Source organism: Phyllobates terribilis, unplaced genomic scaffold (assembly GCF_046119375.1).
Source record: "Phyllobates terribilis strain yellow unplaced genomic scaffold, ASM4611937v1 Scaffold_249__1_contigs__length_2872098, whole genome shotgun sequence".
Taxonomy (NCBI): domain Eukaryota; kingdom Metazoa; phylum Chordata; class Amphibia; order Anura; family Dendrobatidae; genus Phyllobates; species Phyllobates terribilis.
This window is the reverse complement of record NW_027363009.1, coordinates 658615-672978: the sequence shown is the minus strand read 5'-3', so window position 1 is coordinate 672978 and position 14364 is coordinate 658615. Positions and strand designations below refer to the sequence as shown.

The 14364-nt window shown below is 45.2% G+C and overlaps 11 non-coding genes across 11 annotated transcripts; all 11 read left to right on the top strand.

Moving 5' to 3' along the window:
- The first annotated feature begins 743 nt into the window (after positions 1-743).
- LOC141218696 (U2 spliceosomal RNA) lies at positions 744-934 on the top strand. Its single transcript, XR_012287389.1, has one exon. It is a non-coding gene; the product is annotated as a U2 spliceosomal RNA (small nuclear RNA).
- Positions 935-2054: 1120 nt separating this feature from the next.
- LOC141218695 (U2 spliceosomal RNA) lies at positions 2055-2245 on the top strand. The gene has a single exon (XR_012287388.1). It is a non-coding gene; the product is annotated as a U2 spliceosomal RNA (small nuclear RNA).
- A 1122-nt stretch (positions 2246-3367) lies between these two features.
- Positions 3368-3558, top strand: LOC141218694 (U2 spliceosomal RNA). The gene has a single exon (XR_012287387.1). It is a non-coding gene; the product is annotated as a U2 spliceosomal RNA (small nuclear RNA).
- A 1121-nt stretch (positions 3559-4679) lies between these two features.
- On the top strand, positions 4680-4870 carry LOC141218691 (U2 spliceosomal RNA). The gene has a single exon (XR_012287385.1). It is a non-coding gene; the product is annotated as a U2 spliceosomal RNA (small nuclear RNA).
- Positions 4871-5991: 1121 nt separating this feature from the next.
- LOC141218690 (U2 spliceosomal RNA) lies at positions 5992-6182 on the top strand. Its single transcript, XR_012287384.1, has one exon. It is a non-coding gene; the product is annotated as a U2 spliceosomal RNA (small nuclear RNA).
- Positions 6183-7303: 1121 nt separating this feature from the next.
- Positions 7304-7494, top strand: LOC141218689 (U2 spliceosomal RNA). Its single transcript, XR_012287383.1, has one exon. It is a non-coding gene; the product is annotated as a U2 spliceosomal RNA (small nuclear RNA).
- Positions 7495-8614: 1120 nt separating this feature from the next.
- Positions 8615-8805, top strand: LOC141218688 (U2 spliceosomal RNA). Its single transcript, XR_012287382.1, has one exon. It is a non-coding gene; the product is annotated as a U2 spliceosomal RNA (small nuclear RNA).
- Positions 8806-9931: 1126 nt separating this feature from the next.
- LOC141218687 (U2 spliceosomal RNA) lies at positions 9932-10122 on the top strand. Its single transcript, XR_012287381.1, has one exon. It is a non-coding gene; the product is annotated as a U2 spliceosomal RNA (small nuclear RNA).
- A 1121-nt stretch (positions 10123-11243) lies between these two features.
- On the top strand, positions 11244-11434 carry LOC141218686 (U2 spliceosomal RNA). Its single transcript, XR_012287380.1, has one exon. It is a non-coding gene; the product is annotated as a U2 spliceosomal RNA (small nuclear RNA).
- Positions 11435-12559: 1125 nt separating this feature from the next.
- LOC141218685 (U2 spliceosomal RNA) lies at positions 12560-12750 on the top strand. Its single transcript, XR_012287379.1, has one exon. It is a non-coding gene; the product is annotated as a U2 spliceosomal RNA (small nuclear RNA).
- A 1124-nt stretch (positions 12751-13874) lies between these two features.
- Positions 13875-14065, top strand: LOC141218684 (U2 spliceosomal RNA). Its single transcript, XR_012287378.1, has one exon. It is a non-coding gene; the product is annotated as a U2 spliceosomal RNA (small nuclear RNA).
- The last annotated feature ends 299 nt before the right edge of the window (positions 14066-14364 follow it).

Genomic DNA, 14364 nt, shown 5'->3' with positions numbered 1-14364 from the left:
ATGCCCTTGTTATCAACAGCAGCCTTTTAAACTCACCTGAGCTAACAGGTATGTGAGCTGGTTACTCTGCTGCGCTTAAAATTTCTTTTTTGGTTTGCTACAATGCCTTTTCTGAAACGTTGTCTCCCTCTGCTGGAACACTGACTTCTTTCATTTAATGCCTGCAGACTATAAAAGAGAAACCAACCCAAAAAGTTTGGTTGATTAGTCTGTGGCATTCTTTTAAACTGTTGCTTATGGCGGTCTCTGTGAGCTTCTCAGTGACATTCAGCCATCCAGGTATCCCGCCTGCAGTAGACGGAATGTGGCAATGGAACGCTGGCTGCGCGTGTCATAATAGGCTCTGAGCCTTTATATACCTGTGCACAGCAGCAGCCACCTTCAGTCTGCTGCTGGACAGCCAGCAGCAGCAGCAGCAGGAGAGGTAATTAATCAGCAACCCTCCTGCTAAGGGTAGACAGCTGCTCGTTCCACCCCCCCCCCGCCTTAATTGGTTCTCCTCCCTTCCAACGGTGTTGAGGCGGGTGGGAACAGCCGGGGGTTGAGGGTACTGTGCTAAAAGAGGTGGAGTTATGCAGATCTAAAACGCGTGGATTGCAGCAGCAGCAAGCCGAAAAGTGCAGGCATGTGAGGGATCTAGAGGTTGACAGCATGTCTTCTTAACGGGAGTCCAGGTGGCCATCTCCACAAATGGACTTTTCAGAATCCTTGGGTGGCACCGTAGTCGGAAACCAATTCTGGTTATCGCTTCTCGGCCTTTTGGCTAAGATCAAGTGTAGTATCTGTTCTTATCAGTTTAATATCTGATACGTCCCCTATCTGGGGACCATATATTAAATGGATTTTTAGAACAGGGAGATGGAAAAAGAGCTTGCTCTGTCCACTCCACGCATTGACCTGGTATTGCAGTATCTCCAGGACCGGTGCACCCCTTCTTTAATGCAGTTTCTAAAATCAGAAAGAATTGAATTCAATGCTTTTTGTTCATTTTGCTTGTTTGTCGGATTTTGGGATGGACTCTTTGGCTTTGCTTTTCTTCTCCTCATTGGATTTTTCATGTTAAAAGTTGCAGAAGCCAGATGACAAGCTCATTTTGGTTCAACTTCAGCAACTGTGCATTGCATTGCCATGTAATGTAATGTAATGCAATGCTATCTATCTAGCTCTCCCTCTATACTTCCTTTTGGATAAACAGACATATTAGGCAAGCATTTTGGAGCTTTCACCTAAATAACTACAGGTGGTGAGATAAGCTGCACAATATAATTGACCTTTCAGTATATTGTTGCACACACACCATCTATTTAGCAAATGCCCTTGTTATCAACAGCAGCCTTTTAAACTCACCTGAGCTAACAGGTATGTGAGCTGGTTACTCTGCTGCGCTTAAAATTTCTTTTTTGGTTTGCTACAATGCCTTTTCTGAAACGTTGTCTCCCTCTGCTGGAACACTGACTTCTTTCATTTAATGCCTGCAGACTATAAAAGAGAAACCAACCCAAAAAGTTTGGTTTATTAGTCTGTGGCATTCTTTTAAACTGTTGCTTATGGCGGTCTCTGTGAGCTTCTCAGTGACATTCAGCCATCCAGGTATCCCGCCTGCAGTAGACGGAATGTGGCAATGGAACGCTGGCTGCGCGTGTCATAATAGGCTCTGAGCCTTTATATACCTGCGCACAGCAGCAGCCACCTTCAGTCTGCTGCTGGACAGCCAGCAGCAGCAGCAGCAGGAGAGGTAATTAATCAGCAACCCTCCTGCTAAGGGTAGACAGCTGCTCGTTCCACCCCCCCCCCGCCTTAATTGGTTCTCCTCCCTTCCAACGGTGTTGAGGCGGGTGGGAACAGCCGGGGGTTGAGGGTACTGTGCTAAAAGAGGTGGAGTTATGCAGATCTAAAACGCGTGGATTGCAGCAGCAGCAAGCCGAAAAGTGCAGGCATGTGAGGGATCTAGAGGTTGACAGCATGTCTTCTTAACGGGAGTCCAGGTGGCCATCTCCACAAATGGACTTTTCAGAATCCTTGGGTGGCACCGTAGTCGGAAACCAATTCTGGTTATCGCTTCTCGGCCTTTTGGCTAAGATCAAGTGTAGTATCTGTTCTTATCAGTTTAATATCTGATACGTCCCCTATCTGGGGACCATATATTAAATGGATTTTTAGAACAGGGAGATGGAAAAAGAGCTTGCTCTGTCCACTCCACGCATTGACCTGGTATTGCAGTATCTCCAGGACCGGTGCACCCCTTCTTTAATGCAGTTTCTAAAATCAGAAAGAATTGAATTCAATGCTTTTTGTTCATTTTGCTTGTTTGTCGGATTTTGGGATGGACTCTTTGGCTTTGCTTTTCTTCTCCTCATTGGATTTTTCATGTTAAAAGTTGCAGAAGCCAGATGACAAGCTCATTTTGGTTCAACTTCAGCAACTGTGCATTGCATTGCCATGTAATGTAATGTAATGCAATGCTATCTATCTAGCTCTCCCTCTATACTTCCTTTTGGATAAACAGACATATTAGGCAAGCATTTTGGAGCTTTCACCTAAATAACTACAGGTGGTGAGATAAGCTGCACAATATAATTGACCTTTCAGTATATTGTTGCACACACACCATCTATTTAGCAAATGCCCTTGTTATCAACAGCAGCCTTTTAAACTCACCTGAGCTAACAGGTATGTGAGCTGGTTACTCTGCTGCGCTTAAAATTTCTTTTTTGGTTTGCTACAATGCCTTTTCTGAAACGTTGTCTCCCTCTGCTGGAACACTGACTTCTTTCATTTAATGCCTGCAGACTATAAAAGAGAAACCAACCCAAAAAGTTTGGTTGATTAGTCTGTGGCATTCTTTTAAACTGTTGCTTATGGCGGTCTCTGTGAGCTTCTCAGTGACATTCAGCCATCCAGGTATCCCGCCTGCAGTAGACGGAATGTGGCAATGGAACGCTGGCTGCGCGTGTCATAATAGGCTCTGAGCCTTTATATACCTGCGCACAGCAGCAGCCACCTTCAGTCTGCTGCTGGACAGCCAGCAGCAGCAGCAGCAGGAGAGGTAATTAATCAGCAACCCTCCTGCTAAGGGTAGACAGCTGCTCGTTCCACCCCCCCCCCCCGCCTTAATTGGTTCTCCTCCCTTCCAACGGTGTTGAGGCGGGTGGGAACAGCCGGGGGTTGAGGGTACTGTGCTAAAAGAGGTGGAGTTATGCAGATCTAAAACGCGTGGATTGCAGCAGCAGCAAGCCGAAAAGTGCAGGCATGTGAGGGATCTAGAGGTTGACAGCATGTCTTCTTAACGGGAGTCCAGGTGGCCATCTCCACAAATGGACTTTTCAGAATCCTTGGGTGGCACCGTAGTCGGAAACCAATTCTGGTTATCGCTTCTCGGCCTTTTGGCTAAGATCAAGTGTAGTATCTGTTCTTATCAGTTTAATATCTGATACGTCCCCTATCTGGGGACCATATATTAAATGGATTTTTAGAACAGGGAGATGGAAAAAGAGCTTGCTCTGTCCACTCCACGCATTGACCTGGTATTGCAGTATCTCCAGGACCGGTGCACCCCTTCTTTAATGCAGTTTCTAAAATCAGAAAGAATTGAATTCAATGCTTTTTGTTCATTTTGCTTGTTTGTCGGATTTTGGGATGGACTCTTTGGCTTTGCTTTTCTTCTCCTCATTGGATTTTTCATGTTAAAAGTTGCAGAAGCCAGATGACAAGCTCATTTTGGTTCAACTTCAGCAACTGTGCATTGCATTGCCATGTAATGTAATGTAATGCAATGCTATCTATCTAGCTCTCCCTCTATACTTCCTTTTGGATAAACAGACATATTAGGCAAGCATTTTGGAGCTTTCACCTAAATAACTACAGGTGGTGAGATAAGCTGCACAATATAATTGACCTTTCAGTATATTGTTGCACACACACCATCTATTTAGCAAATGCCCTTGTTATCAACAGCAGCCTTTTAAACTCACCTGAGCTAACAGGTATGTGAGCTGGTTACTCTGCTGCGCTTAAAATTTCTTTTTTGGTTTGCTACAATGCCTTTTCTGAAACGTTGTCTCCCTCTGCTGGAACACTGACTTCTTTCATTTAATGCCTGCAGACTATAAAAGAGAAACCAACCCAAAAAGTTTGGTTGATTAGTCTGTGGCATTCTTTTAAACTGTTGCGTATGGCGGTCTCTGTGAGCTTCTCAGTGACATTCAGCCATCCAGGTATCCCGTCTGCAGTAGACGGAATGTGGCAATGGAACGCTGGCTGCGCGTGTCATAATAGGCTCTGAGCCTTTATATACCTGCGCACAGCAGCAGCCACCTTCAGTCTGCTGCTGGACAGCCAGCAGCAGCAGCAGCAGGAGAGGTAATTAATCAGCAACCCTTCTGCTAAGGGTAGACAGCTGCTCGTTCCACCCCCCCCCCCGCCTTAATTGGTTCTCCTCCCTTCCAACGGTGTTGAGGCGGGTGGGAACAGCCGGGGGTTGAGGGTACTGTGCTAAAAGAGGTGAAGTTATGCAGATCTAAAACGCGTGGATTGCAGCAGCAGCAAGCCGAAAAGTGCAGGCATGTGAGGGATCTAGAGGTTGACAGCATGTCTTCTTAACGGGAGTCCAGGTGGCCATCTCCACAAATGGACTTTTCAGAATCCTTGGGTGGCACCGTAGTCGGAAACCAATTCTGGTTATCGCTTCTCGGCCTTTTGGCTAAGATCAAGTGTAGTATCTGTTCTTATCAGTTTAATATCTGATACGTCCCCTATCTGGGGACCATATATTAAATGGATTTTTAGAACAGGGAGATGGAAAAAGAGCTTGCTCTGTCCACTCCACGCATTGACCTGGTATTGCAGTATCTCCAGGACCGGTGCACCCCTTCTTTAATGCAGTTTCTAAAATCAGAAAGAATTGAATTCAATGCTTTTTGTTCATTTTGCTTGTTTGTCGGATTTTGGGATGGACTCTTTGGCTTTGCTTTTCTTCTCCTCATTGGATTTTTCATGTTAAAAGTTGCAGAAGCCAGATGACAAGCTCATTTTGGTTCAACTTCAGCAACTGTGCATTGCATTGCCATGTAATGTAATGTAATGCAATGCTATCTATCTAGCTCTCCCTCTATACTTCCTTTTGGATAAACAGACATATTAGGCAAGCATTTTGGAGCTTTCACCTAAATAACTACAGGTGGTGAGATAAGCTGCACAATATAATTGACCTTTCAGTATATTGTTGCACACACACCATCTATTTAGCAAATGCCCTTGTTATCAACAGCAGCCTTTTAAACTCACCTGAGCTAACAGGTATGTGAGCTGGTTACTCTGCTGCGCTTAAAATTTCTTTTTTGGTTTGCTACAATGCCTTTTCTGAAACGTTGTCTCCCTCTGCTGGAACACTGACTTCTTTCATTTAATGCCTGCAGACTATAAAAGAGAAACCAACCCAAAAAGTTTGGTTGATTAGTCTGTGGCATTCTTTTAAACTGTTGCTTATGGCGGTCTCTGTGAGCTTCTCAGTGACATTCAGCCATCCAGGTATCCCGCCTGCAGTAGACGGAATGTGGCAATGGAACGCTGGCTGCGCGTGTCATAATAGGCTCTGAGCCTTTATATACCTGCGCACAGCAGCAGCCACCTTCAGTCTGCTGCTGGACAGCCAGCAGCAGCAGCAGCAGGAGAGGTAATTAATCAGCAACCCTCCTGCTAAGGGTAGACAGCTGCTCGTTCCACCCCCCCCCCCGCCTTAATTGGTTCTCCTCCCTTCCAACGGTGTTGAGGCGGGTGGGAACAGCCGGGGGTTGAGGGTACTGTGCTAAAAGAGGTGGAGTTATGCAGATCTAAAACGCGTGGATTGCAGCAGCAGCAAGCCGAAAAGTGCAGGCATGTGAGGGATCTAGAGGTTGACAGCATGTCTTCTTAACGGGAGTCCAGGTGGCCATCTCCACAAATGGACTTTTCAGAATCCTTGGGTGGCACCGTAGTCGGAAACCAATTCTGGTTATCGCTTCTCGGCCTTTTGGCTAAGATCAAGTGTAGTATCTGTTCTTATCAGTTTAATATCTGATACGTCCCCTATCTGGGGACCATATATTAAATGGATTTTTAGAACAGGGAGATGGAAAAAGAGCTTGCTCTGTCCACTCCACGCATTGACCTGGTATTGCAGTATCTCCAGGACCGGTGCACCCCTTCTTTAATGCAGTTTCTAAAATCAGAAAGAATTGAATTCAATGCTTTTTGTTCATTTTGCTTGTTTGTCGGATTTTGGGATGGACTCTTTGGCTTTGCTTTTCTTCTCCTCATTGGATTTTTCATGTTAAAAGTTGCAGAAGCCAGATGACAAGCTCATTTTGGTTCAACTTCAGCAACTGTGCATTGCATTGCCATGTAATGTAATGTAATGCAATGCTATCTATCTAGCTCTCCCTCTATACTTCCTTTTGGATAAACAGACATATTAGGCAAGCATTTTGGAGCTTTCACCTAAATAACTACAGGTGGTGAGATAAGCTGCACAATATAATTGACCTTTCAGTATATTGTTGCACACACACCATCTATTTAGCAAATGCCCTTGTTATCAACAGCAGCCTTTTAAACTCACCTGAGCTAACAGGTATGTGAGCTGGTTACTCTGCTGCGCTTAAAATTTCTTTTTTGGTTTGCTACAATGCCTTTTCTGAAACGTTGTCTCCCTCTGCTGGAACACTGACTTCTTTCATTTAATGCCTGCAGACTATAAAAGAGAAACCAACCCAAAAAGTTTGGTTGATTAGTCTGTGGCATTCTTTTAAACTGTTGCTTATGGCGGTCTCTGTGAGCTTCTCAGTGACATTCAGCCATCCAGGTATCCCGCCTGCAGTAGACGGAATGTGGCAATGGAACGCTGGCTGCGCGTGTCATAATAGGCTCTGAGCCTTTATATACCTGCGCACAGCAGCAGCCACCTTCAGTCTGCTGCTGGACAGCCAGCAGCAGCAGCAGCAGGAGAGGTAATTAATCAGCAACCCTCCTGCTAAGGGTAGACAGCTGCTCGTTCCACCCCCCCCCCCGCCTTAATTGGTTCTCCTCCCTTCCAACGGTGTTGAGGCGGGTGGGAACAGCCGGGGGTTGAGGGTACTGTGCTAAAAGAGGTGGAGTTATGCAGATCTAAAACGCGTGGATTGCAGCAGCAGCAAGCCGAAAAGTGCAGGCATGTGAGGGATCTAGAGGTTGACAGCATGTCTTCTTAACGGGAGTCCAGGTGGCCATCTCCACAAATGGACTTTTCAGAATCCTTGGGTGGCACCGTAGTCGGAAACCAATTCTGGTTATCGCTTCTCGGCCTTTTGGCTAAGATCAAGTGTAGTATCTGTTCTTATCAGTTTAATATCTGATACGTCCCCTATCTGGGGACCATATATTAAATGGATTTTTAGAACAGGGAGATGGAAAAAGAGCTTGCTCTGTCCACTCCACGCATTGACCTGGTATTGCAGTATCTCCAGGACCGGTGCACCCCTTCTTTAATGCAGTTTCTAAAATCAGAAAGAATTGAATTCAATGCTTTTTGTTCATTTTGCTTGTTTGTCGGATTTTGGGATGGACTCTTTGGCTTTGCTTTTCTTCTCCTCATTGGATTTTTCATGTTAAAAGTTGCAGAAGCCAGATGACAAGCTCATTTTGGTTCAACTTCAGCAACTGTGCATTGCATTGCCATGTAATGTAATGTAATGCAATGCTATCTATCTAGCTCTCCCTCTATACTTCCTTTTGGATAAACAGACATATTAGGCAAGCATTTTGGAGCTTTCACCTAAATAACTACAGGTGGTGAGATAAGCTGCACAATATAATTGACCTTTCAGTATATTGTTGCACACACACCATCTATTTAGCAAATGCCCTTGTTATCAACAGCAGCCTTTTAAACTCACCTGAGCTAACAGGTATGTGAGCTGGTTACTCTGCTGCGCTTAAAATTTCTTTTTTGGTTTGCTACAATGCCTTTTCTGAAACGTTGTCTCCCTCTGCTGGAACACTGACTTCTTTCATTTAATGCCTGCAGACTATAAAAGAGAAACCAACCCAAAAAGTTTGGTTGATTAGTCTGTGGCATTCTTTTAAACTGTTGCTTATGGCGGTCTCTGTGAGCTTCTCAGTGACATTCAGCCATCCAGGTATCCCGCCTGCAGTAGACGGAATGTGGCAATGGAACGCTGGCTGCGCGTGTCATAATAGGCTCTGAGCCTTTATATACCTGCGCACAGCAGCAGCCACCTTCAGTCTGCTGCTGGACAGCCAGCAGCAGCAGCAGCAGGAGAGGTAATTAATCAGCAACCCTCCTGCTAAGGGTAGACAGCTGCTCGTTCCACCCCCCCCCCGCCTTAATTGGTTCTCCTCCCTTCCAACGGTGTTGAGGCGGGTGGGAACAGCCGGGGGTTGAGGGTACTGTGCTAAAAGAGGTGGAGTTATGCAGATCTAAAACGCGTGGATTGCAGCAGCAGCAAGCCGAAAAGTGCAGGCATGTGAGGGATCTAGAGGTTGACAGCATGTCTTCTTAACGGGAGTCCAGGTGGCCATCTCCACAAATGGACTTTTCAGAATCCTTGGGTGGCACCGTAGTCGGAAACCAATTCTGGTTATCGCTTCTCGGCCTTTTGGCTAAGATCAAGTGTAGTATCTGTTCTTATCAGTTTAATATCTGATACGTCCCCTATCTGGGGACCATATATTAAATGGATTTTTAGAACAGGGAGATGGAAAAAGAGCTTGCTCTGTCCACTCCACGCATTGACCTGGTATTGCAGTATCTCCAGGACCGGTGCACCCCTTCTTTAATGCAGTTTCTAAAATCAGAAAGAATTGAATTCAATGCTTTTTGTTCATTTTGCTTGTTTGTCGGATTTTGGGATGGACTCTTTGGCTTTGCTTTTCTTCTCCTCATTGGATTTTTCATGTTAAAAGTTGCAGAAGCCAGATGACAAGCTCATTTTGGTTCAACTTCAGCAACTGTGCATTGCATTGCCATGTAATGTAATGTAATGCAATGCTATCTATCTAGCTCTCCCTCTATACTTCCTTTTGGATAAACAGACATATTAGGCAAGCATTTTGGAGCTTTCACCTAAATAACTACAGGTGGTGAGATAAGCTGCACAATATAATTGACCTTTCAGTATATTGTTGCACACACACCATCTATTTAGCAAATGCCCTTGTTATCAACAGCAGCCTTTTAAACTCACCTGAGCTAACAGGTATGTGAGCTGGTTACTCTGCTGCGCTTAAAATTTCTTTTTTGGTTTGCTACAATGCCTTTTCTGAAACGTTGTCTCCCTCTGCTGGAACACTGACTTCTTTCATTTAATGCCTGCAGACTATAAAAGAGAAACCAACCCAAAAAGTTTGGTTGATTAGTCTGTGGCATTCTTTTAAACTGTTGCTTATGGCGGTCTCTGTGAGCTTCTCAGTGACATTCAGCCATCCAGGTATCCCGCCTGCAGTAGACGGAATGTGGCAATGGAACGCTGGCTGCGCGTGTCATAATAGGCTCTGAGCCTTTATATACCTGCGCACAGCAGCAGCCACCTTCAGTCTGCTGCTGGACAGCCAGCAGCAGCAGCAGCAGGAGAGGTAATTAATCAGCAACCCTCCTGCTAAGGGTAGACAGCTGCTCGTTCCACCCCCCCCCCCCCCCCGCCTTAATTGGTTCTCCTCCTTTCCAACGGTGTTGAGGCGGGTGGGAACAGCCGGGGGTTGAGGGTACTGTGCTAAAAGAGGTGGAGTTATGCAGATCTAAAACGCGTGGATTGCAGCAGCAGCAAGCCGAAAAGTGCAGGCATGTGAGGGATCTAGAGGTTGACAGCATGTCTTCTTAACGGGAGTCCAGGTGGCCATCTCCACAAATGGACTTTTCAGAATCCTTGGGTGGCACCGTAGTCGGAAACCAATTCTGGTTATCGCTTCTCGGCCTTTTGGCTAAGATCAAGTGTAGTATCTGTTCTTATCAGTTTAATATCTGATACGTCCCCTATCTGGGGACCATATATTAAATGGATTTTTAGAACAGGGAGATGGAAAAAGAGCTTGCTCTGTCCACTCCACGCATTGACCTGGTATTGCAGTATCTCCAGGACCGGTGCACCCCTTCTTTAATGCAGTTTCTAAAATCAGAAAGAATTGAATTCAATGCTTTTTGTTCATTTTGCTTGTTTGTCGGATTTTGGGATGGACTCTTTGGCTTTGCTTTTCTTCTCCTCATTGGATTTTTCATGTTAAAAGTTGCAGAAGCCAGATGACAAGCTCATTTTGGTTCAACTTCAGCAACTGTGCATTGCATTGCCATGTAATGTAATGTAATGCAATGCTATCTATCTAGCTCTCCCTCTATACTTCCTTTTGGATAAACAGACATATTAGGCAAGCATTTTGGAGCTTTCACCTAAATAACTACAGGTGGTGAGATAAGCTGCACAATATAATTGACCTTTCAGTATATTGTTGCACACACACCATCTATTTAGCAAATGCCCTTGTTATCAACAGCAGCCTTTTAAACTCACCTGAGCTAACAGGTATGTGAGCTGGTTACTCTGCTGCGCTTAAAATTTCTTTTTTGGTTTGCTACAATGCCTTTTCTGAAACGTTGTCTCCCTCTGCTGGAACACTGACTTCTTTCATTTAATGCCTGCAGACTATAAAAGAGAAACCAACCCAAAAAGTTTGGTTGATTAGTCTGTGGCATTCTTTTAAACTGTTGCTTATGGCGGTCTCTGTGAGCTTCTCAGTGACATTCAGCCATCCAGGTATCCCGCCTGCAGTAGACGGAATGTGGCAATGGAACGCTGTCTGCGCGTGTCATAATAGGCTCTGAGCCTTTATATACCTGCGCACAGCAGCAGCCACCTTCAGTCTGCTGCTGGACAGCCAGCAGCAGCAGCAGCAGGAGAGGTAATTAATCAGCAACCCTCCTGCTAAGGGTAGACAGCTGCTCGTTCCACCCCCCCCCCCGCCTTAATTGGTTCTCCTCCCTTCCAACGGTGTTGAGGCGGGTGGGAACAGCCGGGGGTTGAGGGTACTGTGCTAAAAGAGGTGGAGTTATGCAGATCTAAAACGCGTGGATTGCAGCAGCAGCAAGCCGAAAAGTGCAGGCATGTGAGGGATCTAGAGGTTGACAGCATGTCTTCTTAACGGGAGTCCAGGTGGCCATCTCCACAAATGGACTTTTCAGAATCCTTGGGTGGCACCGTAGTCGGAAACCAATTCTGGTTATCGCTTCTCGGCCTTTTGGCTAAGATCAAGTGTAGTATCTGTTCTTATCAGTTTAATATCTGATACGTCCCCTATCTGGGGACCATATATTAAATGGATTTTTAGAACAGGGAGATGGAAAAAGAGCTTGCTCTGTCCACTCCACGCATTGACCTGGTATTGCAGTATCTCCAGGACCGGTGCACCCCTTCTTTAATGCAGTTTCTAAAATCAGAAAGAATTGAATTCAATGCTTTTTGTTCATTTTGCTTGTTTGTCGGATTTTGGGATGGACTCTTTGGCTTTGCTTTTCTTCTCCTCATTGGATTTTTCATGTTAAAAGTTGCAGAAGCCAGATGACAAGCTCATTTTGGTTCAACTTCAGCAACTGTGCATTGCATTGCCATGTAATGTAATGTAATGCAATGCTATCTATCTAGCTCTCCCTCTATACTTCCTTTTGGATAAACAGACATATTAGGCAAGCATTTTGGAGCTTTCACCTAAATAACTACAGGTGGTGAGATAAGCTGCACAATATAATTGACCTTTCAGTATATTGTTGCACACACACCATCTATTTAGCAAATGCCCTTGTTATCAACAGCAGCCTTTTAAACTCACCTGAGCTAACAGGTATGTGAGCTGGTTACTCTGCTGCGCTTAAAATTTCTTTTTTGGTTTGCTACAATGCCTTTTCTGAAACGTTGTCTCCCTCTGCTGGAACACTGACTTCTTTCATTTAATGCCTGCAGACTATAAAAGAGAAACCAACCCAAAAAGTTTGGTTGATTAGTCTGTGGCATTCTTTTAAACTGTTGCTTATGGCGGTCTCTGTGAGCTTCTCAGTGACATTCAGCCGTCCAGGTATCCCGCCTGCAGTAGACGGAATGTGGCAATGGAACGCTGGCTGCGCGTGTCATAATAGGCTCTGAGCCTATATATACCTGCGCACAGCAGCAGCCACCTTCAGTCTGCTGCTGGACAGCCAGCAGCAGCAGCAGCAGGAGAGGTAATTAATCAGCAACCCTCCTGCTAAGGGTAGACAGCTGCTCGTTCCACCCCCCCCCCCCCCCGCCTTAATTGGTTCTCCTCCCTTCCAACGGTGTTGAGGCGGGTGGGAACAGCCGGGGGTTGAGGGTACTGTGCTAAAAGAGGTGGAGTTATGCAGATCTAAAACGCGTGGATTGCAGCAGCAGCAAGCCGAAAAGTGCAGGCATGTGAGGGATCTAGAGGTTGACAGCATGTCTTCTTAACGGGAGTCCAGGTGGCCATCTCCACAAATGGACTTTTCAGAATCCTTGGGTGGCACCGTAGTCGGAAACCAATTCTGGTTATCGCTTCTCGGCCTTTTGGCTAAGATCAAGTGTAGTATCTGTTCTTATCAGTTTAATATCTGATACGTCCCCTATCTGGGGACCATATATTAAATGGATTTTTAGAACAGGGAGATGGAAAAAGAGCTTGCTCTGTCCACTCCACGCATTGACCTGGTATTGCAGTATCTCCAGGACCGGTGCACCCCTTCTTTAATGCAGTTTCTAAAATCAGAAAGAATTGAATTCAATGCTTTTTGTTCATTTTGCTTGTTTGTCGGATTTTGGGATGGACTCTTTGGCTTTGCTTTTCTTCTCCTCATTGGATTTTTCATGTTAAAAGTTGCAGAAGCCAGATGACAAGCTCATTTTGGTTCAACTTCAGCAACTGTGCATTGCATTGCCATGTAATGTAATATAATGCAATGCTATCTATCTAGCTCTCCCTCTATACTTCCTTTTGGATAAACAGACATATTAGGCAAGCATTTTGGAGCTTTCACCTAAATAACTACAGGTGGTGAGATAAGCTGCACAATATAATTGACCTTTCAGTATATTGTTGCACACACACCATCTATTTAGCAAATGCCCTTGTTATCAACAGCAGCCTTTTAAACTCACCTGAGCTAACAGGTATGTGAGCTGGTTACTCTGCTGCGCTTAAAATTTCTTTTTTGGTTTGCTACAATGCCTTTTCTGAAACGTTGTCTCCCTCTGCTGGAACACTGACTTCTTTCATTTAATGCCTGCAGACTATAAAAGAGAAACCAACCCAAAAAGTTTGGTTGATTAGTCTGTGGCATTCTTTTAAACTGTTGCTTATGGCGGTCTCTGTGAGCTTCTCAGTGACATTCAGCCGTCCAGGTATCCCGCCTGCAGTAGACGGAATGTGGCAATGGAACGCTGGCTGCGCGTGTCATAATAGGCTCTGAGCCTATATATACCTGCGCACAGCAGCAGCCACCTTCAGTCTGCTGCTGGACAGCCAGCAGCAGCAGCAGCAGGAGAGGTAATTAATCAGCAACCCTCCTGCTAAGGGTAGACAGCTGCTCGTTCCACCCCCCCCCCCCCCGCCTTAATTGGTTCTCCTCCCTTCCAACGGTGTTGAGGCGGGTGGGAACAGCCGGGGGTTGAGGGTACTGTGCTAAAAGAGGTGGAGTTATGCAGATCTAAAACGCGTGGATTGCAGCAGCAGCAAGCCGAAAAGTGCAGGCATGTGAGGGATCTAGAGGTTGACAGCATGTCTTCTTAACGGGAGTCCAGGTGGCCATCTCCACAAATGGACTTTTCAGAATCCTTGGGTGGCACCGTAGTCGGAAACCAATTCTGGTTATCGCTTCTCGGCCTTTTGGCTAAGATCAAGTGTAGTATCTGTTCTTATCAGTTTAATATCTGATACGTCCCCTATCTGGGGACCATATATTAAATGGATTTTTAGAACAGGGAGATGGAAAAAGAGCTTGCTCTGTCCACTCCACGCATTGACCTGGTATTGCAGTATCTCCAGGACCGGTGCACCCCTTCTTTAATGCAGTTTCTAAAATCAGAAAGAATTGAATTCAATGCTTTTTGTTCATTTTGCTTGTTTGTCGGATTTTGGGATGGACTCTTTGGCTTTGCTTTTCTTCTCCTCATTGGATTTTTCATGTTAAAAGTTGCAGAAGCCAGATGACAAACTCATTTTGGTTCAACTTCAGCAACTGTGCATTGCATTGCCATGTAATGTAATGTAATGCAATGCTATCTATCTAGCTCTCCCTCTATACTTCCTTTTGGATAAACAGACATATTAGGCAAGCATTTTGGAGCTTTCACCTAAATA